This window comes from Brienomyrus brachyistius, chromosome 21 (assembly GCF_023856365.1).
Source record: "Brienomyrus brachyistius isolate T26 chromosome 21, BBRACH_0.4, whole genome shotgun sequence".
In the NCBI taxonomy this organism is placed as follows: domain Eukaryota; kingdom Metazoa; phylum Chordata; class Actinopteri; order Osteoglossiformes; family Mormyridae; genus Brienomyrus; species Brienomyrus brachyistius.
The window spans coordinates 16,596,806-16,623,572 of NC_064553.1; the positions used below are offsets into that span (position 1 = coordinate 16,596,806).

Consider the following 26,767-nt stretch of genomic DNA (forward strand, 5'->3'; position numbering starts at 1 on the left):
TTACAGCCTTTATCAAAGTGATGAATCACATACCGACGCAGCTGGTAGGAGGATGTAGCCCAGCTTGCGTCCTTTTTGATTTAAATGCTGCCTTTTGGCCGTGAAGGTCAGCTTGTTCTCGTAAAAAAGCACAAAGGCCTGGTGCTTTCAAGGCAGGTCTTACAGCCATCAGGGAAGGCACTTGGTCAGGGCCCAGAACCGGGCCGCTCATCCTGTACTTACCTTGCCCCTTTCGCTTAACATGACTATTACTTTGGTGATACATAAACCTGAAAGCAAGGTGTCTATGACTCATATTAGGGCACGAATGGCAGATACAAGTGATATTTTGTTTGGAAGCTAAACTCATTCTCAGTCTTCTGATGCTATTGATACTCCTAAGAAAGTTCTTATCCGTTGTGTTTTGCTATGATAGTATGACCCAGTAGACTAGAATCATTTGATTCTTATCATATGACCCCATCATATAACTGCTAAAGTTGAATAAAAATGATAGATGTGGAACATCCTTCAGTTATTTGTGGGATTTCACCGAAAACATGTTAAGTACTGTATCTGAACGCCCTCCTACACGGGGCTGGCCAACCAGATGATGATCACAGACGAAGCATTGGTGACCAGCTACAAGGCTTCCACATGCGTTTCTGACATGCATAAATGTAAAAAGGCAGTATTACTCAATTACATTTTTTTCAGGCTATTTGTCCAATTGTCATTTTTTTGCTACAATGATAAATTAAAGCAATGCACTGACTGCAGACTTGACCCGGCCCATACAAAAAAGGGTTCACAGTGTTAGGTTTACTGCTGATGCAATGATGAAACTTCATGGGACAAATATTTAACAGTTACATATACAGTTACTTTGAAGTGCAGGAAATGAGGGACGATTGACGTTTATCATGGAGAGTAGCTGGGTAAAGTGAAGCGCTCGTTTGAGAGTTATCTGTAGTACTGTAGCAGCTCAGAGCACAGCTGTGACCTCCTGAGATGAAGGTTTTACTCCTCCTGCCCCGCCTCTGCCACCCCCCCCCCCCCTCCCCGGGTTTCCTCCCACAGTCCAAGGACATGCAGTTGGGCTGGACTGCTGTTTCTGAGCCGCCCGTGTCTTTGCCCCGTGCCGGGCTGGATGCCTTCCAGGCCGACTGCAGCCCTGCATGGGATTATCCGAGGGCGATGGATATATTTAGTGCGTTTGTTCATTCGTAAAAAGAAAAATGAAATTCTATTTCTCCATACAAAAGGCATTCATATGGCAATTATGATATCTAAAATTAAATCATTATTCCGCTATTATATATTAGATATTAAATATATATATAAAACAATATATCCTGAGATTCCACCACTGAAAAAACTAGAAACATGATCTACATGTCAAAGCAGCAAAGAGACAAACTTGCGTGATTCTGTCTGTGGGAAACGATAAATCAGGAAGCAGAAGATGTGAGATAAGAATGAAAATTATTATTGGTAACCAGTGCCATCTGTTCCAGTCTACTGGCATGAGATCAATGGGCTGCCAGATATATAAGCATAATGAAAACATATTGAATACAATTATGGAAAGCGTTTGTAATTTGGCTGCTTAGTTTGTACTTCTATATGAAGTGAGCCGACGCTTGACAGCTTCATCGGCCGAGAACCGGTCCTGAAGGGTGCAGTGCCATGGCTCATGGGAGACTCGAACCAGCAATATTCAGGTGTCAAGTGTGTGGCCATAACCACAAGTATCTCAAAGTAAAAACTAATTTAAACTTCTCCTGAATGAGCCTTTGAACTCTCATATTAACAAAGAGGCTTTACGAAGTTTAATTTCATCCATCCATCTTCTAACCACTTACCCCGGTCAGGATCGCGGGGGGGGTGGCACGAGGGACTGGAACATATCCCAGAACACACAGGGCTGGGGTACACCCTGGATGGGATGGAGTTTAATTCAAAGAATTTAATTTTAAGACCGTGGGGAAAATGTACAGTGCAAGACTTTGAGTAACTGCTCAGTGTCTCTGTCTTTGCCCGGGAATGTATGGAGTGAGATGTCAGACATAGTGCGTGACTGAGCCCCGCCTTCGCCTAAACCGGAAGTCGTGTTCCTGGCCCAGCTGCCGGTCATCCGTCAGGAATTCCCCATTCGCCTGTATTAAGATTAGCATGTCCAAATGTTAAAGCGCAGTCTGACCCAAAGGACTTCAAGGGAAAAAATAAATAAAAACTGAGCCCAGCTCCAGCTGGGTCGCTAAAAATATGGATTTAATTTTTCCCTATTAGTACTGCGGCTTTCTCACGCTCACGGATAACAGAGTAAGACACATCTGTGCACCTGTTTCATCCAGGTTACAGTATGCTGAATGTCACAAGGTTGGTCTCATTTAAATACCAAATTGCCTGCAGTCCTTCTGTTATATAACTTAACACTAAGTTTTATTTTCAATACTATTAACTATTAAGATAACTATTTGCTCGTTAAACATCGATTTTGATGTTAAGTTTGAAATTTATTTCTTGAAGTTGTAGATGCAGTCCTTCGAATAAGTTGTATGACATTGGATGTTTTATTTACCAGATGAAACAATGAAAAGATATCGATAAATCTATTGCCGCCTTTTAAACACCGACTTACCCGTTTTTACTTACTGAAGCTGTAGGTGCGATCCTTATGTCAAGTTAAGCTTTATTTTCAATATTATTCACGAAACTGTTGCTGCCTTTTAAACATCGTCTAACCTGTTCTCTGTTTGATTTTACTCACTAAAGTTGTAGATGCAATCTCCATATGGCATTATATAACATTATAAGCAGCATTTTACAGTTTATCGTTGAAACCTTTGCTGCCGACTTGAATTATACGTTTGAAATTAATCTTGAAAATGCAAACCTTCTGTTAAGTTATATAACATTGTAAGTTTTTTATCATTGTCCAGATTACATATAACAGATGCATTTCCTCCCATATGCCCCGTTTTATGGTATCTATAATTTATCGCGAGTTCGTTTCTATTTAGTCTCGCCGTAATCGCTGTGCTTTTATACCGGCCGTGATTTTTTCATTACAATGGCACCGGGTAGTGGGAATAAAATTTAGTGAATGGAGCTTTGCCAGCTCAGGAACAAGGCGAATGAAGATATATTATTTCTTACATTTTAATCGTATCGTGTTTCGTCAGCTGGTAGACAAAATCAAAGTCACACCTCGGGAAATAAAGAAAAGGTTTTTTTCTTCTTGCGATGGTAAACACCGAATCAAATTGACCACTTTGTGGCATTTGTCTGCCAGTGACAGTGGTGCGCCGCGAATCAGTGTCCGATAAAACGTTACGAAGGGGACAAAACTGAGATTATATATTCTTCACACTTCGTTTGCTGGTGGCCGGGCTGTACTCTCCGCATTGTTTTGCACGGCTGATCGCACTTGGGATGGCAGTCATTTTTTATGGCTCGCTTAAAATCTTTGTATCCCATCACCCCTTAAAATTAATTGCTTAATTATTTTGCTGTTTGCTGTTTTTGGGTGCCAGGAGCAGGGATGTTAGAATGATTTAAATGTGCATTTTCTTTTCGGTGAGCTCATGTGAGACTCCTCCAGGGGAATGGGGCTTCAGCCAGGCGTTCATATCGTCCTGTCAAGCTGTGCTTCCCCACAGACAGGACAAGCAGTTATTCGAAAAATGGATGCTAGAACACTTGTATGAGAAATGTTGCAGAGCAAAGTTCCTGGAAGTCAGGAAAGAACCCTCTGTATTGTACGTTAAGCTCAGTCCCCTGAGCTGATCCAGATTTTACAGCCGCTGTTATCATCTCGAAAGGGGGGAGATCCTACATCTGCATTTACACTTATGGCCCACATGGTGTTAACCTCACAGCAGTCCATCCAGCAATTACTGCGGGCAACAGGCAGTTAGTTAAACCCTAATGCTCACCTAGCAGAAGCCATGCGATTTGTGTGAATTGGTGTTTATGAATGTCCCTTACTGTGTTCATGAGTGTGTATCCTGCTATTGGCTGACTTCCTGCCCAAGGTGTCCCCACCTCGGGCCCTGCGATAGGCTGATGTCCTGTCCAGGGTGTCCCCTGCCTCATGCCGTGCGATTGGCTGATGCCCTGCCCAGGGTGTCCCCTGCCTCGTGCCCTGCAATAGGCTGACGTCCTGCCCAATGTGTCCCCTGCAATAGGCTGACGTCCTGCCCAGGGTGTCCCCTGCCTCGTGCCCTGCGATAGGCTGACGTCCTGCCCAGGGTGTCCCCTGCGATAGGCTGACGTCCTGCCCAGGGTGTCCCCTGCCTCGTGCCGTGCGATTGACTGATGCCCTGCCCAATGTGTCCCCTGCGATAGGCTGACGTCCTGCTCAGGGTATCCCTGCCTTATGCCCCAGGATTCCTGGAACAGACTTCAGGCTCACTGTGACCCTGAATTGGATAAATGATGATGGCTGAAAAGTAGAGGTCATATTTGGTTAGGAGTCAACCTGTCCACTAGAGGGCGACACTTCTGAGTTCTAAATACTCAGGATTCTCTCTCTTCTGGGATCCAGCCTCTCAGCTGAACCCTAGTAGTCCCAGAACGTCAGTGGGGTCTTCCTGTCTGTCACAGCACAACTCGCACGGCACTGTGTGCTGACCTTGTTGTGGGTTGTTTTAACAAATGAACTTCACATATTTCCACAGGAATTCTTAATATGCGCTGAAGTTGAACAAAAAGCAAGCGAGCCAATATCCTGTCCACATATTTGAGCTATTTTTATAGATTGAGCTGTGTTCTCAGATTGGGATGTAGAATCGCCCTTGGATTCTGGGTTAAATGTTTTCACAACCAGTGAGTGGGCGGCTGGGGGGGGGTCCCAACATATCCATCGACCCATCCAGAAAATGGCCCCTTTGGCCAGTTCTGCCCTGCCTATAGGGGGCGCCATTTTTAATGAGCTCATCCAACAGCTATTTCTAATTTGCACTCTGCATTCAGGACAGGGGTGTAAATGTCTGCAGAAATGACTACCCCCCCCAAGACTGAATTAAAATGCATGCAGCTATTTCCATACAAGAAATACTAAAAGTCATGGGCATTTCAGCCCCAAAGTCTGCAGTAAATTATCGTATAAAATACAGTAAATACATGTTTTTCCTTTTAATTCTCATCTTTACAGAATGAACTACATTTACTGAAAAAATACACTTCTTCAGAATATTTATTATGGGGGGGGCAGATATGAGACACAATGATTTGTTATGAGGAAAATATATTTTTTGTCCTTTTTGTTTAAGGCATAAAATATTAAGGTATTACTAAGTAAAAGAATGGATTCCAAATGTGGCCATCACCAAATAATAAATGTGCATAACAATGTGAAATGTACACAGCTTAATATTACAGTAAATACGGTAAATACTTGTGCGGCCTCACGGAAATGTGCTTACGAGCTGCGTTTCCAGGACGCTCGTTTGGCTGAAATCCGGTGGCCGTCGTCTGTCTCGGCGCAGCCTTTGCTTCTTTCCGTTTTAATCGGCTGAACCACTTCAAAGGGACAGATTCTCGGCCTTCCACCGCAAATAAGCAGCACCAAAGCCCCTCATCCAGGCCCAGTCAATAACAGCAAAAATAACCCCTGATTACAACAAGATTCTCCAGCTGAAGGAGATCCCTGTTGTGCTTTTGTGAAGGGGGGGAGCGTTCTTCATACAGAGATGAAATCTACAGAAGATTGAATGTGTTTTATTTCAGCGTGTCGACCCCCCTTGTGCCCTCCTGTTTGCTGGCATGTACGTGTGTGTGTGTGTGTGTGTGTGTGTGTGTGTGTGTGTGTGTTCGCCCTGTTATTGTGTGGTTAAGCATAACATGGTCACATGATGCGTGTTTCCTTCTCAGGATCATCATGCTTCTGCAGTCACAGTCAGAGCCCCTGCAGTTGTGCTAAGGAGCAGGAGCCCCGGCTGAATTTGCGGTTTGCCAAACGTACGAGCCTCCAGTGTAGGGGCCCGCACCCACAGCCCCACAGCCCCACAGCCCGCGTCTGTCCCACCCAGAGACCACCCAAGCCCCCTCACACCACCCCCCTGATGAAAACCATCAATAAGTACGTGGAAATGACCTCAGTGTCGCCTGCTCAATAAAATGCCACATCAATGGAAGGTGTGGAATGTGACCGGCTGTTTCTTCTTCAGGTTTCCATCACACCTCCCGAGTGGCCGGGTGTCACTGGGGGGGGAGGGGGGGGGTGCTAACCCATGACGAACTTCGCAAGGACTGCCCTCTGCCACACACACACGACGATTAACTTCAGTTTTTATGTTCCATACCCTGCAGTACATTCAGGATTTGAAATATAAATCGGATTCCGGTTTAGGGCATATGAATCCCATAAATTAAACACATTATTTATGATTTTCAAATGCATAAAAAATGATGATGGATGGAAACATTCTAAAAACTAAGTGAGCGAACGGAAGCGTCTTGATCCACGTCTGCGAAGAGGCTCCCTGTGTCTCAGTAATGTCACGGGAGACCCAGCGCCCCTCATTCCGCGTCCGCGTGAGAAGTCCGGCGTCTGACACGCGTGGCCCCCTCCTCGTGTCCGCCTCCGCCTGACACCTCCCCCTCCTTTTCTTGCCCTGCCATTCCCGTCATTCTGTTCTTCCCTTTACATTAATGGTTTTATTCCAAGATCCCCAGAGACAATTTCATTTTCATTCCGGTTCCCTAAGTCTCAGGATTTAGGGAGCGCTCTGTGGAGCGGAGTGAGTTTCCTGGTGGTTCTGGTGGGAAAATGCACACCATTCAGCATATCTGAATATTTCACGGCTCCTTTCGGCCGCGAGTGTTAAGTGGAGCTACATTCATTTTCCCAGAACGGCTTATCCAAAGCAGGACTGCAGGCAGCCTGAAGCCAATCCTCAGACACACAGGGCATGAGGCAGGGTGCGAACACGCACACACATACATACACACACACGCACATACACACACACGAACATACACACACACGCACATACACACACACACACATACACACACACGCACATACACACACACGCACGCACATACACACACACGCACATACACACACACGCACATACATACACACACATACATACACACACACATACATACACACATACATACACACATATACATACACACATATACATACACACAAACGCACATGCACACATGCACATGCACACACATACACACACACGCACATACACACACACGCACATACACATGTACACACATACACACATATTCTCCATTCATTTTTAAAAACTCTAATCCCAAACATGACACCCTTAACTCCTACTCAGCCTTAATCTTAACCATATGTAACCAAACAAAATACTTTTGGCATTTTCAAGTTTTTTGCATTTACACATTTTTATAATGTATGTATATATTTTAATACACACACACACACACACACACACACACACACACACACACACACACACACACACACAGGGCAATTCTGAGACACAAATCGCCTTACAAATGCATTGTCTTAGGACTGCAGGAGGAACCCAGAATACCCAGAGGGAATCTCACAGAACCAAGAGGGGATCCGAACCCACATCCCGTGTGTCAGGCCACACTCTGCCCACAATACCGCCGCTGCTGCCGCACCGAGAGGGACACTCTGAAGAATCATCCCCCGGCTGCTTATCTGCAAACTGCCACGTGGGTGATGAAGAGGGTTCGTCATTCTGCACCATCATGTTTACGGCAGACCGTTCACCGTAAATATGAAACAGAAGGAACCCCGTATGCAGGGCAGCCAGCCGTCACGGGCTCGGGCCGGACGTCTCCCGGCACTTTGAGCTAAAGTAAGGATGTCATTTAGTGTGTTTTAACAAGGAGCCGGGGCTAGATGCAGAAGAAAACGTGGAAATTACCAGCCTCCATTTTTACGTGATCTAGCCATCCAGCGATACGTCCTCGAGTTACAAGGCAGGGTAACGTTTATGAGATCCAGACCACAGTAGGTTATAGTGAGAGGAAGGACATGTAACAAGCTGAACGTTAACTGAGGTTACTCCCTTAATTCCTGTCTCCGCAGCAAACCTGTAAAACTATCCTCAAACATTTATGAAACCTCCCGCAGTAATTACGTTGCTGTTACGACGGTCGGGGGCCCGGCGTCCCGTATCGATCCACATATTACCACTTAGCATGTGATAGCTTCCACGCTGGATATTATTCCGCATCTGTGGCGAGCTATGCCCTATATTTCCACGATTGCGGCGCATTTAACCTTCATTAAACTAGCTTAAACCGGCTTACAGCTAACTCCTTACAGATTTTACTTTAGATATTGATTTCGGCACAAGAAAAACATGGATGCCAGGGGGATCAGTCAGTGTGGATTTAGTGACGGGTTTGGTTGCAAGTACCTTATTTTGAGGGCACAGCCACCCGGCAACAGAGACACAAGGTCACTGCGCGAGCGACTGGCGGGAACGATTCACCCGCCGATCCAGAGCGGAACAATTCAGCTGGTGGAATATTCCCGAGACTCTTAATTGTATTTTTAACTCCTACAAACACCATTGATTAAATGACACAGAAGGCCCCGTGAATTAACCAAAGAACTGCAAATGAACAACGAAAGGGACATGGAATCAAAACGAGCCAGCCAATCGGTGCAAAGGGCGGGGCGCGCGCGGATTTCTGCGCTAAGAGAGACAAGCTGTCTTACATTTCTTCCACGGTACATCGAGGCATCAGGATGCATGTCAAACGACAAGGGGCTTGATAGCCGTCACAAAATTCAGCTCAGCTCAAAATTCTTAGTTTCACTAAGTTACATTATAGCTCTTTGCAGTCATGCACATCTTGTTAGGTTTGAAAACATTGATGTTCTTCGCAAACTTGAGGGACTTATTTTATCTTATCAGCCTTGTTTACCATGAGGGTTTTGAAAGTTTAAACATTATCACATTTTTGAAATTTTATCTCTCTAGGTCAGGCGTGAAAACTCCTTTCTGATCTGCGCTTATTTTTGTGACATGAAACAGTTGAATTTTCAAAAAGGAAAATAAAGCGTATTTGAATAATTAACATTCATTAAGGAGCTCCTCTCAGACAAGCCACTGCTAAAAATCAGAAAAGGCCGTTTAACAGCGACGATACTTAAACACACAAAGGAAGCCTGCTGCAGATTGATGCATTTCAGAACAAATCTGATGTGCTTTCAGGAAATTTCATTGATCAACAGACTACCTCATCACACAGTTATCTGATTAAAGGCAGCAAGACCTGAGACCACGATAACAAAAAAAAAAAAACTCAGTATAATGTAATATCATCTCGCAAACAGGGACCCACTCATGCAGAAGGCACTTAGCACAGTTAATTATAACAACTAAGTGACTGCTTTCTGTTGAGATTATTTTAATGACTTGGTTTATCTGGGAGGTTCACAATAGGATCAGAGGCTCCGGATTGCGAACTCTTGGCATCTGGCTTCTCCACTGTACAAACACACATCCTCATTTATTTCAGATTAAAAGGCAAACAATCAAATCTGGTGAAGCTACTTTACATAGTACTGCTGATTAATAACTGCAAGTGGTGCACAGCCTCTGTAAACATGCCCTCCCAGGAGTACACAAGGTCAGGCCTCCTTATTAAGCAGAAGCGCACGATATTATAACGGTGTAAAGGTGTCGCACATTGGAGTTCCTTTGTCGGGGCTGCACTTATCGTATAAAAAAAAAAGCCTTTTAGTCACCCTTTTAACCCCTAAAAAGCTTCTATCAAGTATAATCAGCAAAGACATTCAGCAGAGATATTATAATGCTCCTGCCACTTGAAGAGCGCCGGTAAATCACCGCTTGTGGATGTTTTGAATGTTTTGAATGTTTCTCGTGCGTCAGACGGACTCGTTACGGCTGTATCTGTGTACGGCTCTATAGATCACGGGATTTGTCGACATGTAAACAATTAGCCACCTCTCTTCCAGCTAATGAAACTTTATCTCATCGTTACACTGTAAGCTAGGATTTTCAATGAGCTGTACAGGGACGTGGGGACAAATCATTACATGTCGGAAATAACAGAGGGTGTCCCGCGTGCACGGTTGAGAGAACGAGCCTCCGGGTTTCTCCCACGTGGCAGGGTTTCCGGACACATTCTCCGATCAGCGGATCTCGACAACGTCAACAAGGGGTTGATGAAGCCGGCGACGAAGTTCCTTTCGCAAATGAGGCGTTAATATTCACGAGTGTATTAAGTATTTTGCAACTAAAAACTAAAACATAAAATCAAAAAAAACTTACCATAGAAGCATTGTAGTCCTTACATTTTTAAAAGTTTCATATCGTGTTCATTTGCATGTCTGGCCTGAATTTACAGCCCTCTCTACATAATCTTATGTCGTTGACAAGCTTTTAAAAATTCATAATTTATTAACTACCTATTGAATACGGGCTTCATTTGTTTGAGAGCTGCTGCCCTCATAAGATAGGGAGGGTTTCACTTCGGCTTTTCACGTGGACTCCTCGACGAGTCTCACCCGCAGATACTCCCGCGAGGCGTTAAATCCGCTAGCCACGCACTCCCCACGCCAGGATCACTCCTGCGGACTCCCCGGCCTCGTCCGGAACCTCGTTAGCCTAATTCCACGCGGCAGCTAGCTTCCAGGGCGGCCTTTAAGGGCTGCGAGGCTCCGGCCCGGTTGCCATGTCACCGGCTGGGTAAATAACTCACTCTCCCCAAGTATCAGACGCCTCATTTTTGACGGGTTTAATAGCTGCGCGCACATAGTGAGGCGAATCACTGTAATTTTTGCCAGTGAATGTTTGTGTTTGTTTGTGTCTGATATTTCCCTGGCAGGTCCAAACACGCAACTGATGTCAGTCAATTGGATTTTTTCCTTGACATTTTCTGGCCATTATCGTTTCTGTGCTTGTCGCTGAGTATTTCCACATCTCTTGGCAATTGGTCCTGTTAGCACACGCTTGCTAACCCTAATTGCTCTATTGACAACAGCATTTGCATAAGTCCGCGCCCGCGGTGTAGATCCAAACGCAGAGCGATGGCAGAGCGGCGGCGAGGGCCTATTGACAAACAGGACGTGTCACTTTATGCATGATAAATGCGACGTAACAGGCATGCGGGGCAGGTGAGCCACCCCATACGGTCGCATTTTAAGCGGGGCTGGGCGAAGAAAGAGCACAAATATGGACACCTGAAATATGTGTGTCAGAAAGGATTTTATTCACAATTACCTTTCAGCCACCTCCCAGCACACATATGTGTGTTTACTGCTGTTTAGAGGGCTTTGGACCGGACTTGTAATATCCACTGCTGTGCACTACTGCGAGTGTAAATATGTATCATACGCAAAACCTTTTTTAAACATGTAAACCTATATTAAACCTACCTTGAATTAAACCATACATCCATCTTTCCACTGCTTATCCAGGTTAGGGTCACCTGGAGTTTGTCCCAGGCAGTGCAGGGCAGGGGTACAGCCTGGATGGCATGTCAGTCCATGGCAGTGCACACGCATGCACATGCAGGGACCGACTCGAGAATGGCAATTTCGGGAAGGCACACGGGAAGAACACGCAAAGTCCAGTCACACGGAGCGAGGCGCGAATCAGACCCCAAACCCTGAGCCCCAAGCCTCGCCGCCCCCCTGCCGCAAATTAAATCCTCAGCTTCTGAAATTTTTTATGCTCCCCCCTCGACACAGCTAAAGGAGAACTTCCGCTGCAAATGTCCCAGATGCACTTTATCGACTTGATTGGGTGGTTTAAATCCTCTTATCTAAAATGTGCAACAGATGGATGTTTGGCTGTGGGGTCAAAGGTCGAATCTGACAACGGAGGCGTCGCCTGGCCGCTCCGCTCGAATCGCCCACTCTGCTCCGCCCCCCCAGTATCACGGGTCTGGCGTCACCAGCCTATAAACACCGGCAGCCCGTTACCAATCCTTTCGTGACACGTTAGGAAAATGTGAAATTACATTTATTGCTTGGTATCTCTGCTAAACGAGCTAATTATCGATACAATTTCCCTGGGAAAACACAGAATATGTAAATGGTTTTGCAGACGAGCAGAGAGACACCGACTTCACTGAGCGCTGCCTCCGCCGGAAGCCGCCTCCATCACAGCAGAGACCCCCTCCACTACCTGGGCCTCCGCCTGCAGGAGCAGGCCGTCCTCCCGCTCCCGCTCCCCTCTGCGGCGCGGCCCGACACTAGTGACAGGCTAATCTCGTTAATCTGCTGACCCCGCGTCTGGCCGTCGTGCTGCCCTCTCCCCGGCCGCCTATGGCCTCGTCGGTAATTGGTCTTTTCTTTCAGCCGGCCTCGGCGTGCGGCCTGCGGACGCAGCTGCTCACTGACCCGTTAGCTACATTAGTGACCTTCACCCTCTTCTTGCCACTTTCATTAGCTTCCTTTTCATCCGGCAGCTGACCTTTATTTCCATAGACGCCCCCATTTATTTTTTCTTGAAAAGTCGTATCAATTAATAAGAATTAATTCGGACAAGGTTCGAGTTATCTTCAGCCAATTATAAATAACCATCCTATCGAGCTTAAAGCCTGACAGGAGGTGAATGCAGACAGCTCCTATCGCATTCGAGGCGTGTTAAAAACCCTAAAATTTTGACAGTCTCGTAACTCCTGTTTAAATATTTGCTGGGCAAATGTTCCCGGTTCGGTTATAAAAGCCCCTCCGCATCGTCGCCTCCTGCAGCTGTGGTTTGGGAGGCTGCCTGGTTCTCTGCAGAGCTCCGGAAAGAGAAATCGGCATGGAGCAGGGACGCGGTTAAACGCGGCGCAAGCGCCGCACGACTTCCTGTCACCTACCCGACCCGCCGTTGCTTCATTATGGGGCCTCCTCTGACCCGCTCTTGCCGCCGTGTACCGGGTTGGGGACTCGACCCACGATTTGCGTGTCGGAACAGCAGTTCTGAACATGGCCGCACCGATACATGGACGGACAAACCTACCACAGCTGGGCCCGTTTTAAAGGCGATGCCAGGACCGGAGCTGGAGCACTGCCAGTCTGACGGCGGGTCGCAGAACTGTCGGGACCTCTGTGCATTTCTGCGGAAACTCATCTAGAGTACTTAACGGCTGAAATACAGCACCAGAGGCAGAACCTGCAGAAGCGCTCAGGGCTACACCTGCAGCGAATACTGTCACCGCATATTAGCCCAGCAAACGCGCGTCATCTCCTGTATTTAACGTAATCATTTCACAGGTGTTAAGTGCCACAGTTTATCGCTTCTTCCCGGCCGATTAATAATTAGTTTTCTCCACTCGTCATGCTAAGGTGCCTCATTCGCCTGGTGCTCATTGTCTGGCTTAGGCGATGTGCCCTTTCTAAAAATGTTGTTTTGCCTCCTAATTGAGTCTAATACCATGTAACCTGAGGTCAGACTGACCATGAAGGTAAATGCTATTTAAATGCAGTTTTAGCTAGGTGCTAGCTTCATGCCTCCCATACAAATGAGCATGTAAGGCTATACCTCTTCATTTTATTAATATATCCGTTGGCCGTTGTTTATTAAAAGGCCAACACACCTATGAGGTAATGTGAACATGATGTGAACTGATCACAAGCCACAACCCCATAAAGAGACCAGGCTGCTCAGGCAAGCTGTGAGGAAACAGGAAATTAGGCCTCCGCTTTACCCACAATCCCCTGGTTTGTCCACGTTACCGTGAATTCCTAGCGTAAAGCGTTTATTCCAGAAATAAGAATGCAATGACCACTGTTATTCTTAAAAGTCTACGTGAAAACCTTCTGAAGTGTCCCTGCTCTTTCCATTCCCCTTCTTCAGGAAAGTTTTTTGTGCGTATTTCAATGCCGATGCTGACTCTGATGGGGGGGGGTTCAGCTGAGGAAGGGCTTGGGTAGATGATGGCACCCCCCGCCCCCCCACGCCATCGGCACTCAGTCTTCTCCCTGCAGCTTTTCCAAAAACTCCACTTCATACGTCCAACAAAATCACAGCAACACTCTGAATTTCTCTCTGTTCCAAAAAGTAAATACACCTCCCCCGCTAAAGTACATTCTCCCCCCCCTCCCCCCACTGTAGTATTATCTTACACGATTCTGCACGGGGGGGTTAGCGGACAGACACTCCTGCTCAGGTCCCAAAAAACGTGCGGAGGGCAAACAAAGGTCCCGTTTCACAAAGCAGGTGTACCAGCCTCAATACAGGCCGTATTTTCGCAGCCCGCTCGACTGTGACCGGGCTCAATTCCCCTTTGTCGTTGGGTCCCCTCGCAGAGTCCAGCACATTCCTGTGGCATTTCCGAGTTCGGGAGTCTGCCTTTGATGCTGGTGCGGGACAGAAAGAGATGGGATGGTGATATCCGAAACCAGAAGAGGAATGTTAAACGCATCGGGCCCCGGTTGTGGAGAATAAAATTTGATTACAGACTTACAAATTAAAAGCAGGGTGTTTGAGAGTTTCATAATGAACATTTGTAACATTAAGTACCTTTTACTCCATTTACATTCGTTATGAAATGTATCAAATTTATCCAACATATTAGAGGGAATTTCTAATTTATATAATACAGTTTGTGTGTGTGTGTGTGTGTGTGTGTTTTATTCAGTCCATTAGGGTTGTAACTATTTACAAACAATTCATTGCAGGAAATATGGGGCAGATCATATTATGAGTGTTACTGATTGCTATTTCAATTATTGGCTCTTTAAGACGAATTAATATTCCAGCCATCCACCCTAAAACAAATTACCTGCTGATAAGTGGGAATTTGCGTATTAAAATATCAGCAAAATCTAATTTGAATTAATTCAAAATAACATATTACACGAAACAAATAAATACAAATATTACTGTTCTTGTAGCTCTTTTAAACAGCCTTATAGTCTGAACTGCATGTATAATAAATGTGAATAGTTATGACTATAATAATGTTTAACAGTCATTTTAACTGGTTTTGCTACTGACAGAATCAGAAATTTTTGCAGAAACCAGTTACTAGTTTTTCATTGGAGTCGTCCCATGTTGGTCCAGGCAGGATGCGTCTCGGTGATTATGAGGCGTGTATGGCTGGGAGGGCGGGGGCCACTGTGGGACAGGTAAATTAGGAGCGTGAAGCGGGGTGAGAAAGGCCAGGGCGCTCGTTATACATCAGGCCTGCATCTACAGGAAGAGCGGAGCTCATGGCCGGGCGGAATATTTTACAGGAACGTGAGGAGAGCGGGCGGGGGTGCGGGATTAATGAGCAGCTTTGACTGGGGGCTTTGTGCTCAAAATGCGACCAGGCGACTCAGAAACATCGGCCCTTTGTCACTCAGCGCCTGCCATGTTCGTCACCGGGTGCCACTCGGGGTGACAAAGAAGTCCAGGGAGCCGACTCGTCACAGCAGAACTTTGTCTTCCTGGTCAGTTTATTCTCTCACCATCACCTCCTTTATTTTTGGGAATTACAGGGGCGGGGGGTGTCCCCTGATGACATTTGGCCTTTCAGGTCATGGCGTGGCCGGATCGGTGTTGCCGATATCGGCATCCTGGCAGAAGACTGTCGGAACGCAGTCAGGAACGGTCCGAAATCCCTCATGGAGGACCCAAGGCTGGCATACTCAACATTTCACTCGACGAAGAAGAAAACCTCTGGCAGACCGTAAAGGAAAGACGACGGCGCTCTCCCGCTCCTGAAATGGCTACACATCGCCTTTATCTCAGTGCGGCCCGGACACAGCAGCAGTGGGGAGACACGGGAGCGAAGCGGACGGCGGTCAGGACTGCGGCTCGCGGAGTGCGGTGGCGTTATATTCTGCTCGGCTGTTTTTGTGGCGGGACAAAAGGATAGAGCGTTTAGCATGACATTGAAAAGGCAGCCCCTCTCATGCCATTGTATGACAATGGGCGGCGATACCCTGGGTACCCCCCCCCCCCTCACCGTCCAGCAAGGTCAGGACAGACACGCTCGCTTTTTCACGTCGCAGAAGACGGAATGAGCGCTGACGGCTCGGGGCTGTTTGGTTATACACCAGTGACCTCGCATAGAGAACCAACTCGGAAATGCTCCGTCCACAAGGAGCAGGCGGGCGAGCAGCCGAGGGAGTGGGCGAGCGAGGCGGGGAGGCAGAGAGGGAACCCATTCTAACCACTCGAGCACAAAGACTGCATCTGAATTTACAATGTATCAAAGAGCCGCGCCAATACGGCCGCTTAATTGTTTGAGAAATTATTCTCTCACTCCGCGGCACTCGACGGAAACACGGGCTGACCCTCTCCTCCGAGCCGTAGAGCGCTATAACCTCACACTCCTAATGGTTTATTAAAAGCCGATGAAAATTTTACAAAGTTGCGGACAGACTTCAGATGTGTGGGAGATGTGTGGAAAAAAATCGCGACGGGTAAAACGATAATAAGCAGATTTATAAAGTGGGACCATAACAATATCCAGTTTTCTGGTGAGCGAGGGGGTTTTCAAAGAAACACATGAAATAAAAATTTATGATAAGAAAAGGCTATGAATTATCGGCGAGTGTTAGGCGTTACCGGTAGCTTTTTAAGCTCTGCATCACTGTGTGATTTATTTTAGATGAGACACTGTGCACCTCTCACCCAGCCTGTGTGATTCTTTTCTTTTTCTTTACAAAGAAACTTTATTGTGTTATTGCAGGCTTGGGGGGGGGGGGGGGGGGTGCACAACCGCAGCTTCATGTCGCAACTTTATCCGCAGTGACTTTGACACACTTTGGGCTCACCGTGTCGGAAAGAGCGCTATATAATAATTACGCAGAGATGCGTCTGTATTTCGGAGTTTCTTCCCCCCGCCCCATAGGTCACGCAGTGCGGTGCGGGAGGGCACACGCCCGCCCGAGGACAGGCGCATTTCCTAAGCGGCTCCAGCCCGCAGGCTCCTGACAGATCAGCAGGAGGCGCTGGTGCTGCGGACGGCCGAGATGTCACGGCCGTCTTAATCTCTCCCCACCACTGCAGCGGCGGCACAACAATGCGCTGGAACTCACGGCCGCAGCTCACCACGTACGGGGGGGCCTGGAGATGCCGGGCCACTCGGGGGCCCGGCCTTTAGAGTCCCGCGTCAGGGGGGCCGGACAGAGCGGTGTGAGGTCGCCTCTGTCTGCGCATGATTCGGACGTGATGAAAGGCGCCATGATGCAAGAGTCAGTCAGTCAGTCTCACAAAGATTTCACAGCCTGCAGCTCTGTCAGCTCTCCTTCATCCTTCCGTCCATCTTGCAGCTACTCAGCCAGAGCAGGACTGCACCAAAGTTACTTTCAAAGTAACATAAAAACAGGCACATAGTTGCCAATAAATAAAGTGCTAGTTACACCGACAAACACTCCGTTAAACGGACAGAAAGCCTCGTTCTCTAGTGTCTAATGTCCTGTTCTAATTTCTACTGTTTCCAATATTCACCCACATTTATTATAAACGTGATTGGGATTGACTGGCTAAACTGGGAATTTAAAAAGACGAGCATAACATTACAGTCGTTTGCGTCAGGCGGATATGTTCATTCTCACTATATAAAACATTTATTGCTTTTGCATTCATCTTTTGACAAATAATTAAATGATACAATGAGAATATGCAAATCATAATAAAAATTATTGTCTCACACTAATCACTGCAAAAATGTCATTTTAAGTAAATGTCATAATGTATGTTAAAACATTTTTTCCTTTTCAGTCTTTTTTTTATTATGGCTTGTAGCAAATTTTTGGCACAAAATATAAAATAGTCCCACTTTTTAAACAACGATAATAATAATTTATATTATTTTCACATTGAATTTCAGTTTTACATCCCAAAATAAAATTACCTACATTTATTAGACGACCAGTAGCCAGTAACTGTGTACAATCTCAATAAAACCTATAGCAATATTACCGTAAACTGTTAGTTATAGAGAATTTTACTTACTTACCGAATAAGTAATAAAATAAAAGGCAATATATAAATAAATATTTTTCTCATTTAAATATATTTGACATGAAAATTCCCTATGAAATACCTTTCAGTCAGTATTGTTCTAATGATTTTTTAATTATTACTCATATTTTTATTTATGAACTAAAAATATAATATAAAGATGTAGTTTTAGGAAAAACAAAACATTTAATTTTTTTATACATTTAACATAAATATTTTATTTGTCTTTGGCTTAATTAGATCCTGAATAGGATTTAAGGTCAGACAGAATAAAGCAGCTTTCCTTTCATTTCTCCTGCACTTTTGTTGTGCGACTGTTCGGAATTCTAGCACTAAACTTTTTTTTTACGTTTCTTTTGTTCCGTTTCACTTTGTCCCCGGGAAGTACGGTAAAATTGGACTTTTTTGGCGGGATAATATGCTCATTGTTCAGACGCCATGCAGCACCTACATGGACATACTGCGTCACCCCATCGAACCTGGGCCTGCCCCCCCCCCCACGCTGCGAAACATCCCACATTCCGGCCCCCTTCATCGGGGTGGCCCTGGAACGAGAGGTCGGCTACCAGTGAGATACGCCAGGGGCTTTGAAACCGTGCCATGGCCTCCACCCAGAGGGCCCCTTTAACTGGAGGCCCCCACCGACCTGCCATGGCAGAACCGCGTGGATTTGGGCATCCTGACAACCCCCCCCCCCCCCCAACAGACACAGACCCAGTAAAGTCCAGAGACAGTCAAAATACAAAAGACCCCCTGGAAAAGCTAACACCGCTAATACACAGCCGGGTGTCGTCGTCCCCCAGCACGGTCAACCTGTCCATCCAAACAAACTACACTGTATCAACAAGCGGAAGGACGCAAAGCTACAGCATCATCAACATAAACTGCTAATTTGGAGAATTTTTCTGATCTTACTGAATAATTAAATCCCATTCAGGACGGAATTAAGTTAGATTACAACAGATCATTTAAAGTGACCCTATGCAATGTAAGGAGTTATTTGACAAATAATTAAATGAAACAATGAAAATGTGCAGAAATGTATTTCTTGGACACGTCAAAGACGGCGACTCAATACACAACAATGACAGAAAAATTGACAGGCAATGAAAAAATAAAATGAATATGAGGAGGAATCAAAGAGCATTCAGGGTGCGAGTAGGAATAACAAAAGTATCTGACAATAAAAAGCATTAGCTATAGCTAAAGCACCGCTTACACAGACAAAACCGCCCCTGCACCTTTCCAGTCCTCCCAAGAATGTATTTTTATGTGTTTCAAATATTAGCAGAATATATCAAATAGATCCTATCATACATCGTGGTAGAAAGAGGAAAATTCATTCCTTAACTTTTTTTAAAATTATTTCTTTAATTTCTTTGTCTTTCCTTTTCCTTGTTTTTGCATTGTTCTCTCTTAATAATGCTAATAATAATGTGTCACAACACACCCATGTGAAGCACCTTGGTGTGAAAAGCGCTATTTATAAATAAATTACATTGAAATTGTTTATAATATTATGTCAGAAACAGCTAAAACCCCACAGAGGCAACCATGATAAATCAAGAACAATTAGAATAATAAAGTCTTGTTCAACAAAGATAAATATAGTTTTCAGTGCATCATTTTATTTCTGTATTATTTAAACAAGTTAAATTTTTAATAGGTACTGTTGTTATTGCAGTAGTTTATGGTACTGTTGTTATATTTTATATTTCAGAAAAATAAATTCAACTATTTAAAATAAATATCTCAATAATAAAGACAGACACCAAGGATACTTAAGACTGTGATATTAAAACATATTGAATTATTAGCTGGCAGCCAATGGTATGCCGATTCTGGGAATGTGTTCGCAGATATACGTGCTACGTTTCAAGTCAACCTGACTAAAATTTTTATTTCTACAAATTTTATTTTATCATGACCGCACTCAATTTAAAGACGCAGCCCCCCCCCCCCCCCCCCCCCCGGAGGGCCACATAAAGCGCTAAAATTTTAAAAAGCCCTTGGAAGAGACTTGTAACGTTTGTGATTCGGTAAACACTGACGGGCAAACCTTTGAGCTCAAAGGCCCCTTTTAAAACATGGTTTCGGATTATGCACAGTTCCGACACACTTCAGCTATCAAATCGCATATCTCTGTTTGTATTTATTCCTGAACATGATGGCGAGAGAGACCTTTTGTTTTTTTTTTGGATCGTGGCATTGCCTTTTTTGGGCGCGCACGTGTATGTATATGTGTGTGAGAAATGCATACATTTCGCTGCGCACTGCATGATTTCGCATTCTCTTTGTAACACTGTCCCCTGACACTACTGAACAGGCAGAAGCAGGAATTAACTGTAATGAGGGGGCCGGATCAAGCGTCAGCGCCAAACATCCGCCAGCAAATTTCGTATATTTTGGAAACCGGCCTCTGCAGGGTGACGCGTAAAGGGCAATAAAGACATACCTGTTTATAACTATTTAAATCTCACTCTCCAGTATGGAGAATACTTGACATGGGTCCATCTTGCTGAGATACAGCCTCATGTGCCTCGAATTCATGCAGGCGAGACTGGATCAAAATTAGCGAGAGGCTAAAGAATTAGCTCATGCAGTGGTGCAGTGTCCCCGCTAAATGACATGGATGGATTAGGTGCCGCCGTAATCTGCCACGAAACAGGAAACGCAATTAAGAGCTTAACATCTGGAGAATCGCTTTTTTTCCCCCGTCACGTATGAAAAAAAAAAAGGTTTCCAGTGTTCAGAAAATATTTTAGCCAGGATGCAAAAGAATTGTTTTAAAACAAATTCAGTCCACCGAGGCTAGAGGGGCTCAGCGGATCTGAATGGGGGGGACACTAGGGGAGGGTGAAGGGGGATGGTGGGAGGGGGGGCAGATTCGACCTACACCTTAGCGGGGTATTTAACATGCAGGCCTTCAGAGACTATTAAGGAGCAGCCCAGCTAGCAGGAGCGCGGCCTCGGCGGCAGGGCCCTGAAAATGGGCCAGCAGATAGAGAGAGAGGCGGCCGTAGCCTGGAGCTGCTGCGGGTCCCAGGAGCTGCCGCTGCCACAGCCAGCCATACAAATGGGCAGCAGAGTATGTAAAGTGTACATTACGGCAGTGCCGGCTGCTGCCGGGGCCCCCCGCGCCGTCCGGGACCGCTTAACAGCCCATTTAGCACAGCCGCGTCCATCACGCCCACCACCGAGGGCGAGGACTTCTGTCCTTCCCGGAGTCAGGTGGCCCTCGTGCTTTAATTAAGACAAAGTTGCCCATGTGCTTTCATTAGTCTCCCGAAAATTGTGCACAATTAGGGCAGCTTCTCTTTATACTAATTTCCATCCATCCATCCATCCATCCATCCACCCATCCATGTTCTAACCACCTCTCCCAAATAGAAATAAAAATAAAAATGATTATCCACATTTGCTTAACCCAAGTCGGGGTCATTGTATTTATAATAATAATAATAATAATAATAATAATAATAACAATAATAATAATTATTATTATTATAACAACAATAATAATAATGTGTAAAAAAAGAGGGTGGAAAGACTTTTAATGCTTAAAGAGTCCAACTGGAAAATCTCTGGGTTTTATTTTGTCTGGACAGTGAACTGCAGGAATTTTAACATTTTTAGATGCTATCAAATTAAACAGATTTAAATGTAAATCAAAATAAAGTTTTTAAATGTTTGATGAAGCTTAATTCAATTATTTCAGTTTGAGGTTAACCACTATGTTTATAAACCGGTTGTCTTCAATTGCTGCCAAAAATTAATATTACTACAATTCGGGGGTTGGTGTAAGGCAGTGGTGGGCAATTTCATTCAGGAGGGGCTGCTGTGTGTGCAGGTTTTCGCCGCAAATCCCTAATTAGATTACTAATTAGAGGACTGATTGACTGAGGAGTCCTCATACCTGGGTTTGAACGGCCGAACTAAAGGTTATCCCAAAAACCTGCATACACACTGGCCAGTTGCGGATAAGATTGCCCTCCCCTGGTGTAAGACACGACGGGGGGTGGGGTGGCCCCTGACAGAAACTTCAAAATTCTAAACTACAGTGCACCGCCGGCATGACACCAGGAGGTCACTCTGATGGTCGGAGGCACCAGTGGACATTTGCACCAGTGTGTCCTAACTCTTCTTGACAGTAGTAGCTTGTTTTTTCACGCTGTTGAGGGGGCACTCAGGCGACTCACGCCTCAGTATGGCTGCAGTGTAAGTACCAAATTACAATTTCACCCACAGACATTTCTACACATCTGGCATTCTGATTCTTCGCCATTCAGATCTCCTCTGGGCTGAATTTCCTCGTAAATATTTTTTTTTTTCCTCTCTCATCGCCCTCTTCCAACGCCGACGGCTGCTGACGCGTGTAAAGCATTCTGAAATAAAACGTTCATCCTTTTATCGGCCTGGACTGACAGATGACAAATGCACCTGAAATTGCTCCGCAAGAGATGGGGGATTGGTCGCGTGGGGGGGGGGAGACGGCAGAGATAGTAGCGGCCGTTGACGTTTAATCGGGCACATACCACTCACACGTCGTAACCGCGAGTCAGCCCATCACACGCATTCTCACACCGCATCTCCCTTGATTGTTATTCCCCATTTAGTTTAATTACATGATTAATAATATGATTAATAATATTATGACGTGTAAAGGAAACCAAATTATCTGTGCAGCACAACAGAGGAAAACAGTGTAATTAACAGTGTAAAAAGCACGGCAGAGCAGATCAAAACGTAATCCTTTAAATTACTGCATATTATTGTATATTACTCTGCCTGTACCCCATGACTCTGACTAACATATGTGGCTGAATGTGATTGGTTGGATTTTGGCAGCAGCCATCCCATCAATGATGGACTGACGATTTAGCTACTTATTTCTGTCCGCTGTTACCGTGGTGCTGAGGCATGTCTATGTCCGCAAAGTGCAAAACGGGATGGTACCGACGCTCCCCTCCAGACCGGGGGGACGTGGGCGGAGTCACACGGACCTGGATCTGGATAAGTGGCCAGCTTCCCGCGGGACGCCGCTTAAACTCCTTTCTACCTCACAAGGATATTTAATTTCGTGGCAGCAGAATGTTAATGTAATTTTACCACCCTGACAGTGTATCATCGGCGCGGCAGCGCATATCGCGGCCTCAGCGTTGGGACAGCCTGACCCCGCACGCTTATAAAGTGCCTCATTTCAATTCCCAGTGTCACACCTCCCAAAACTAATAAGGCCGAGGCGGCCGGCCGCTCTCCTAATTGGCGGCGTCCACGTTCGGGATGGTATTCTGGGACTCTTCATACATTTCGAGGGCAGGAGACCCAGGTGGGCGTCCCACTAATTCACTAAAATTGGCACATGCCACGAACAAACTCACCTAAGTGGGCGTAAGATGTGGGATTATGGGATCTTGTCAGCGGAACGGGACCAAGCTTATTACTCGAGAGCTACGCGTCCGGCCCTCCCAGGTCCCTGCGGTAAATTAGCACCGCGCTTCTCTGATAGGCGCAAATGTCTAATAGGTAAAGGAACACCAACTCCAAAGAAGGGCACCTGTAAGTAATTATGAGGGCATTAATCCAGGTGGGCAGCATCAGCATGGGCTGGGTTCGCATTTCACGCCGGCCTGGCTGCATGGCACGCGAACACGCTGCTCACGACAGACGCTTTGGAGGGGGGCATCTGCCTCCCATGGCAAAAAAATAAAAAACCTTCTGCTGTCATGCCATGACTTCCGAATGAGCTGTGGCAGCAGGTTGGCAACCTCCCACCCACCCCCCCCCGTCATCACGGAGACGTGACATAGATGAGCCTAAGTGGGGGCTGCGACCCTGCCGGTGCAGCCTCTCTCTCCCTCGCTCGCTCGCTCGCTCACTCCCTCGTTCGCTTGCTCCCATCGTGCAAATGCCACACCCACTTTGATCTTCACCCGAGTCACGCCGGGCTTGCTGGGCCACGCTGGGACCCGCGAATCTGAAATGCATTGAAGCCCAGCAGCAATCGCCGCAAAAGATGAAATGCAGACGGGTGGTAGGTGGGGAGGGGGTGTGCCATTCACAGATAGCCAGCTCCCGGCATGCGATAAGGTATTTCTGATATTCTTCAAGGACTAATAAAGCCCAAGTCGAGTGCAAACAAAGGCTCCATTTTCCTGGGGAAATATGATCCGATCGTTTGCGGCCACCAAACACGGAGGGTTATAAAGGCCGGCATTGAGGGGGTCGCACTAACCCGGGGTATCCGACAGAGTCCAGGTAACCTTAGCTTCCAATTAAACGCCATTTCCTGCAACGGACAATGTGGGACAAGCACAACACGAGAAAGGCGGGCCTCGCGCACTACAATAGCGCACACCAGGAGCCACTCCGCGCCCGGGGACCTCAAAGGGCTCAATCTTCAGGTCCGATAAATTAATATTCACATGGAGCCAAGGTAATGAGATTTAAGCGTCGAGAAGGACAATCCACGTTTCAACAGTTAATAATTTTACATTATCCATCAAGACTGCATGCACCCCACCCCACCCCAAACCCCCTCCGACAAATTACACTGAGAGACCTTAACTATACATGACGAAAAATAATTACGAAAAATACGAATAGTGCCGGATGCATGATGATCCAGATGGGTGTCCACTCCCAATTCACACTGCGGTTGTGGTTCTGGTCTGCACGATATTTCTGTTATCCTCCCCTGGTTATCCAGACAATTGTAAAGTTACCTGGGAATAAGGAAGTGACTGACTGTAGCTATGACAAGTCGACGTGCCTCCTGTTATTAGACATCACTGTGGTGACATGCTAACATGCCTTAATCCAATAAAGCACTTAATACCATAAGTAGCAAAGCAGCACGGTCGTACAATAAGATTCATAAACTAGGGGGAAAAAATAAAATAAAATGAAATCCTGAAACTTGTGTAATTCGGCTTATAAAGTAATATTACTAAGCAGAGTCGAGCCACAGTCATACTGGTACAAAGTCAGTTGATTCTGGGTCTGCTAAAATGGTGAAAAGAAGCTTAATTCTGTTGATCTCTCATTTGGGGATGTGTTCAAAGAGCATGAACTGGAAGTAATGAGATACTTCGAATGAAATTCTCCCCTCATGAAAAGACGGCTGATTTCTCTATATCTAATATACATAATGATGACTTTAGAGAACACTGTGGGTGAAAGGAAGAAATCAGGATGTCTAATTTAGCCAAGGAAATGTATAGCTGCCATACTTACTCATTTTGTATATATGGTCAGAATCCACAGGCGCTCATTCATGTAAGATTTCTGACCGGGTGTTTGGTGACTTTAAGTTGACTGAGAACAGCTCCTCGACTCATAATAATGGCTAAATGTGTATTTAGGAGTGAACCCTGGACCCTAAGCTGAGACATCGCCGAAGGCTGAGCAGTCGATCCGCTCAGCGTCGCGGTGCAAACAGCCGCAGAGTTGGAGCGTGAGCCTGGTTAGGTCAGGCGCGGGGCACTCAGGCGAACGCAGCACTTCGCGAGCGGGAGAAGCCCACGTAGATCCCGCGCTAGCGACTCGGGCTTTCCGCCGCTAAGCTCCGCACGAGCCGACACCAGGCCTGCGACGAGCTGTGCCGTTTTCTGTGCTGTACAATGTGTGATCACATCTTTGGGAGTTAAGTCGAGCGACCTTACCAAAGGAAAATGAGCAGACAAAGCCCCCTCCCCCTGAATGAAAAGCCTAAAAGAAAACGACCCCCCCTCCATTCAGAGGAGTGGGAACCTAACCCGAGTATTCATTTATTTGGCTCAACCCTGGAACAAAGATATTCAGTACTGTAATGTATTTCCATCTCCCTTTCTGATCCGTGTTATTTTAATGGGTAAAGCATCCTTGGCTCGTACACAGACCTCATTATTCAAAGAGGGACCTGATTACTGACTTCCACATCAACTGACTGAACATTAAAGCTCTCACACAAACAGCTCAGGTGCTCAGGTAGAGTGCGTGTTTATTCTTTAACCTCACGAGTTGAGAAGCCCGAAAGTCAGTCGGCAGCGTGTGGCTGGGACCCCTGTGTGGCGCTCGCTGTTAGAGACGCATGTATTAGCTTAGCGCTAATACTGCGCAAGAGGGAACAAGCAGTGAGCAATCTCAACTGGAATCGCAAGGCCTGCTAAAAACACACAGAGGTCTGGGGACGAGCAGACAAACGTGCCAAGTATATGGCTTTTGTTTGTCTATTTCCCTCTAAATCCAAAGTGAGACCTACGGAGGAGTCCGACTGCTGGAACGCCAGCCAGGTGGCAGTCTCTGCGAGCAGAATCTCGGCCTCACCTTCGATTAATCACACGATAAGAAGAGTGCCACTGTTTGAAAATAGCGCTCCACTATTGGGCGAGCTGGACAGAGATAACAGGGAGCCCATGTTTAGCCCGGGCTGGCAAAGAGCGCCCTACCCACGCTGGTGCGCAGGCCCACCATCTGCTTCTTATCAGCGCTGCCTGCGTGTGCGTGCCTGCGTGCGTGTGTGTGTGTGTGCGGTCTCGACCAAGTTGACCCTTGTGTGGGGGGAACCCCGCCCACCTCCAGGTCCAGCAGGATGAGAGGCCCCAGTCATCCCTGTTCTATTTGCTGATGTAAACGACGATAAGGACTGCAAAGCATCCTGGGTATCCGCGTGCTGGAATGTGACAGCTGAGAGTGTGCTGGACATAGTCAGACAGACTTATTTCATTCTGTAACGTCATATTATAGCTAAACTTAATTTCACTTTGTCTAAATTCTTCATGCACGTTAGCTCTCTCACTAAAGTTATACGCTGTATACATGCAATGGATACTATTTCCTGTGCAGTTTATTTAGCACAATCACAAACTTTTTTTATTTTATTTTATATTTTATTT

At 46.0% G+C, this 26,767-nt stretch overlaps 1 protein-coding gene and 1 long non-coding RNA gene across 2 annotated transcripts in view; one reads left to right on the top strand and one right to left on the bottom strand.

Moving 5' to 3' along the window:
• The window catches only part of LOC125716703 (adhesion G protein-coupled receptor L2-like), a 167,773-nt gene that overhangs the window by 130,064 nt on the left and 10,942 nt on the right, over positions 1-26,767 (bottom strand). The window lies entirely within an intron of this gene.
• On the top strand, positions 2,144-6,117 carry LOC125716705 (uncharacterized). Its single transcript, XR_007384390.1, has 2 exons — positions 2,144-2,361; positions 5,860-6,117. It is a non-coding gene; the product is annotated as an uncharacterized LOC125716705 (long non-coding RNA).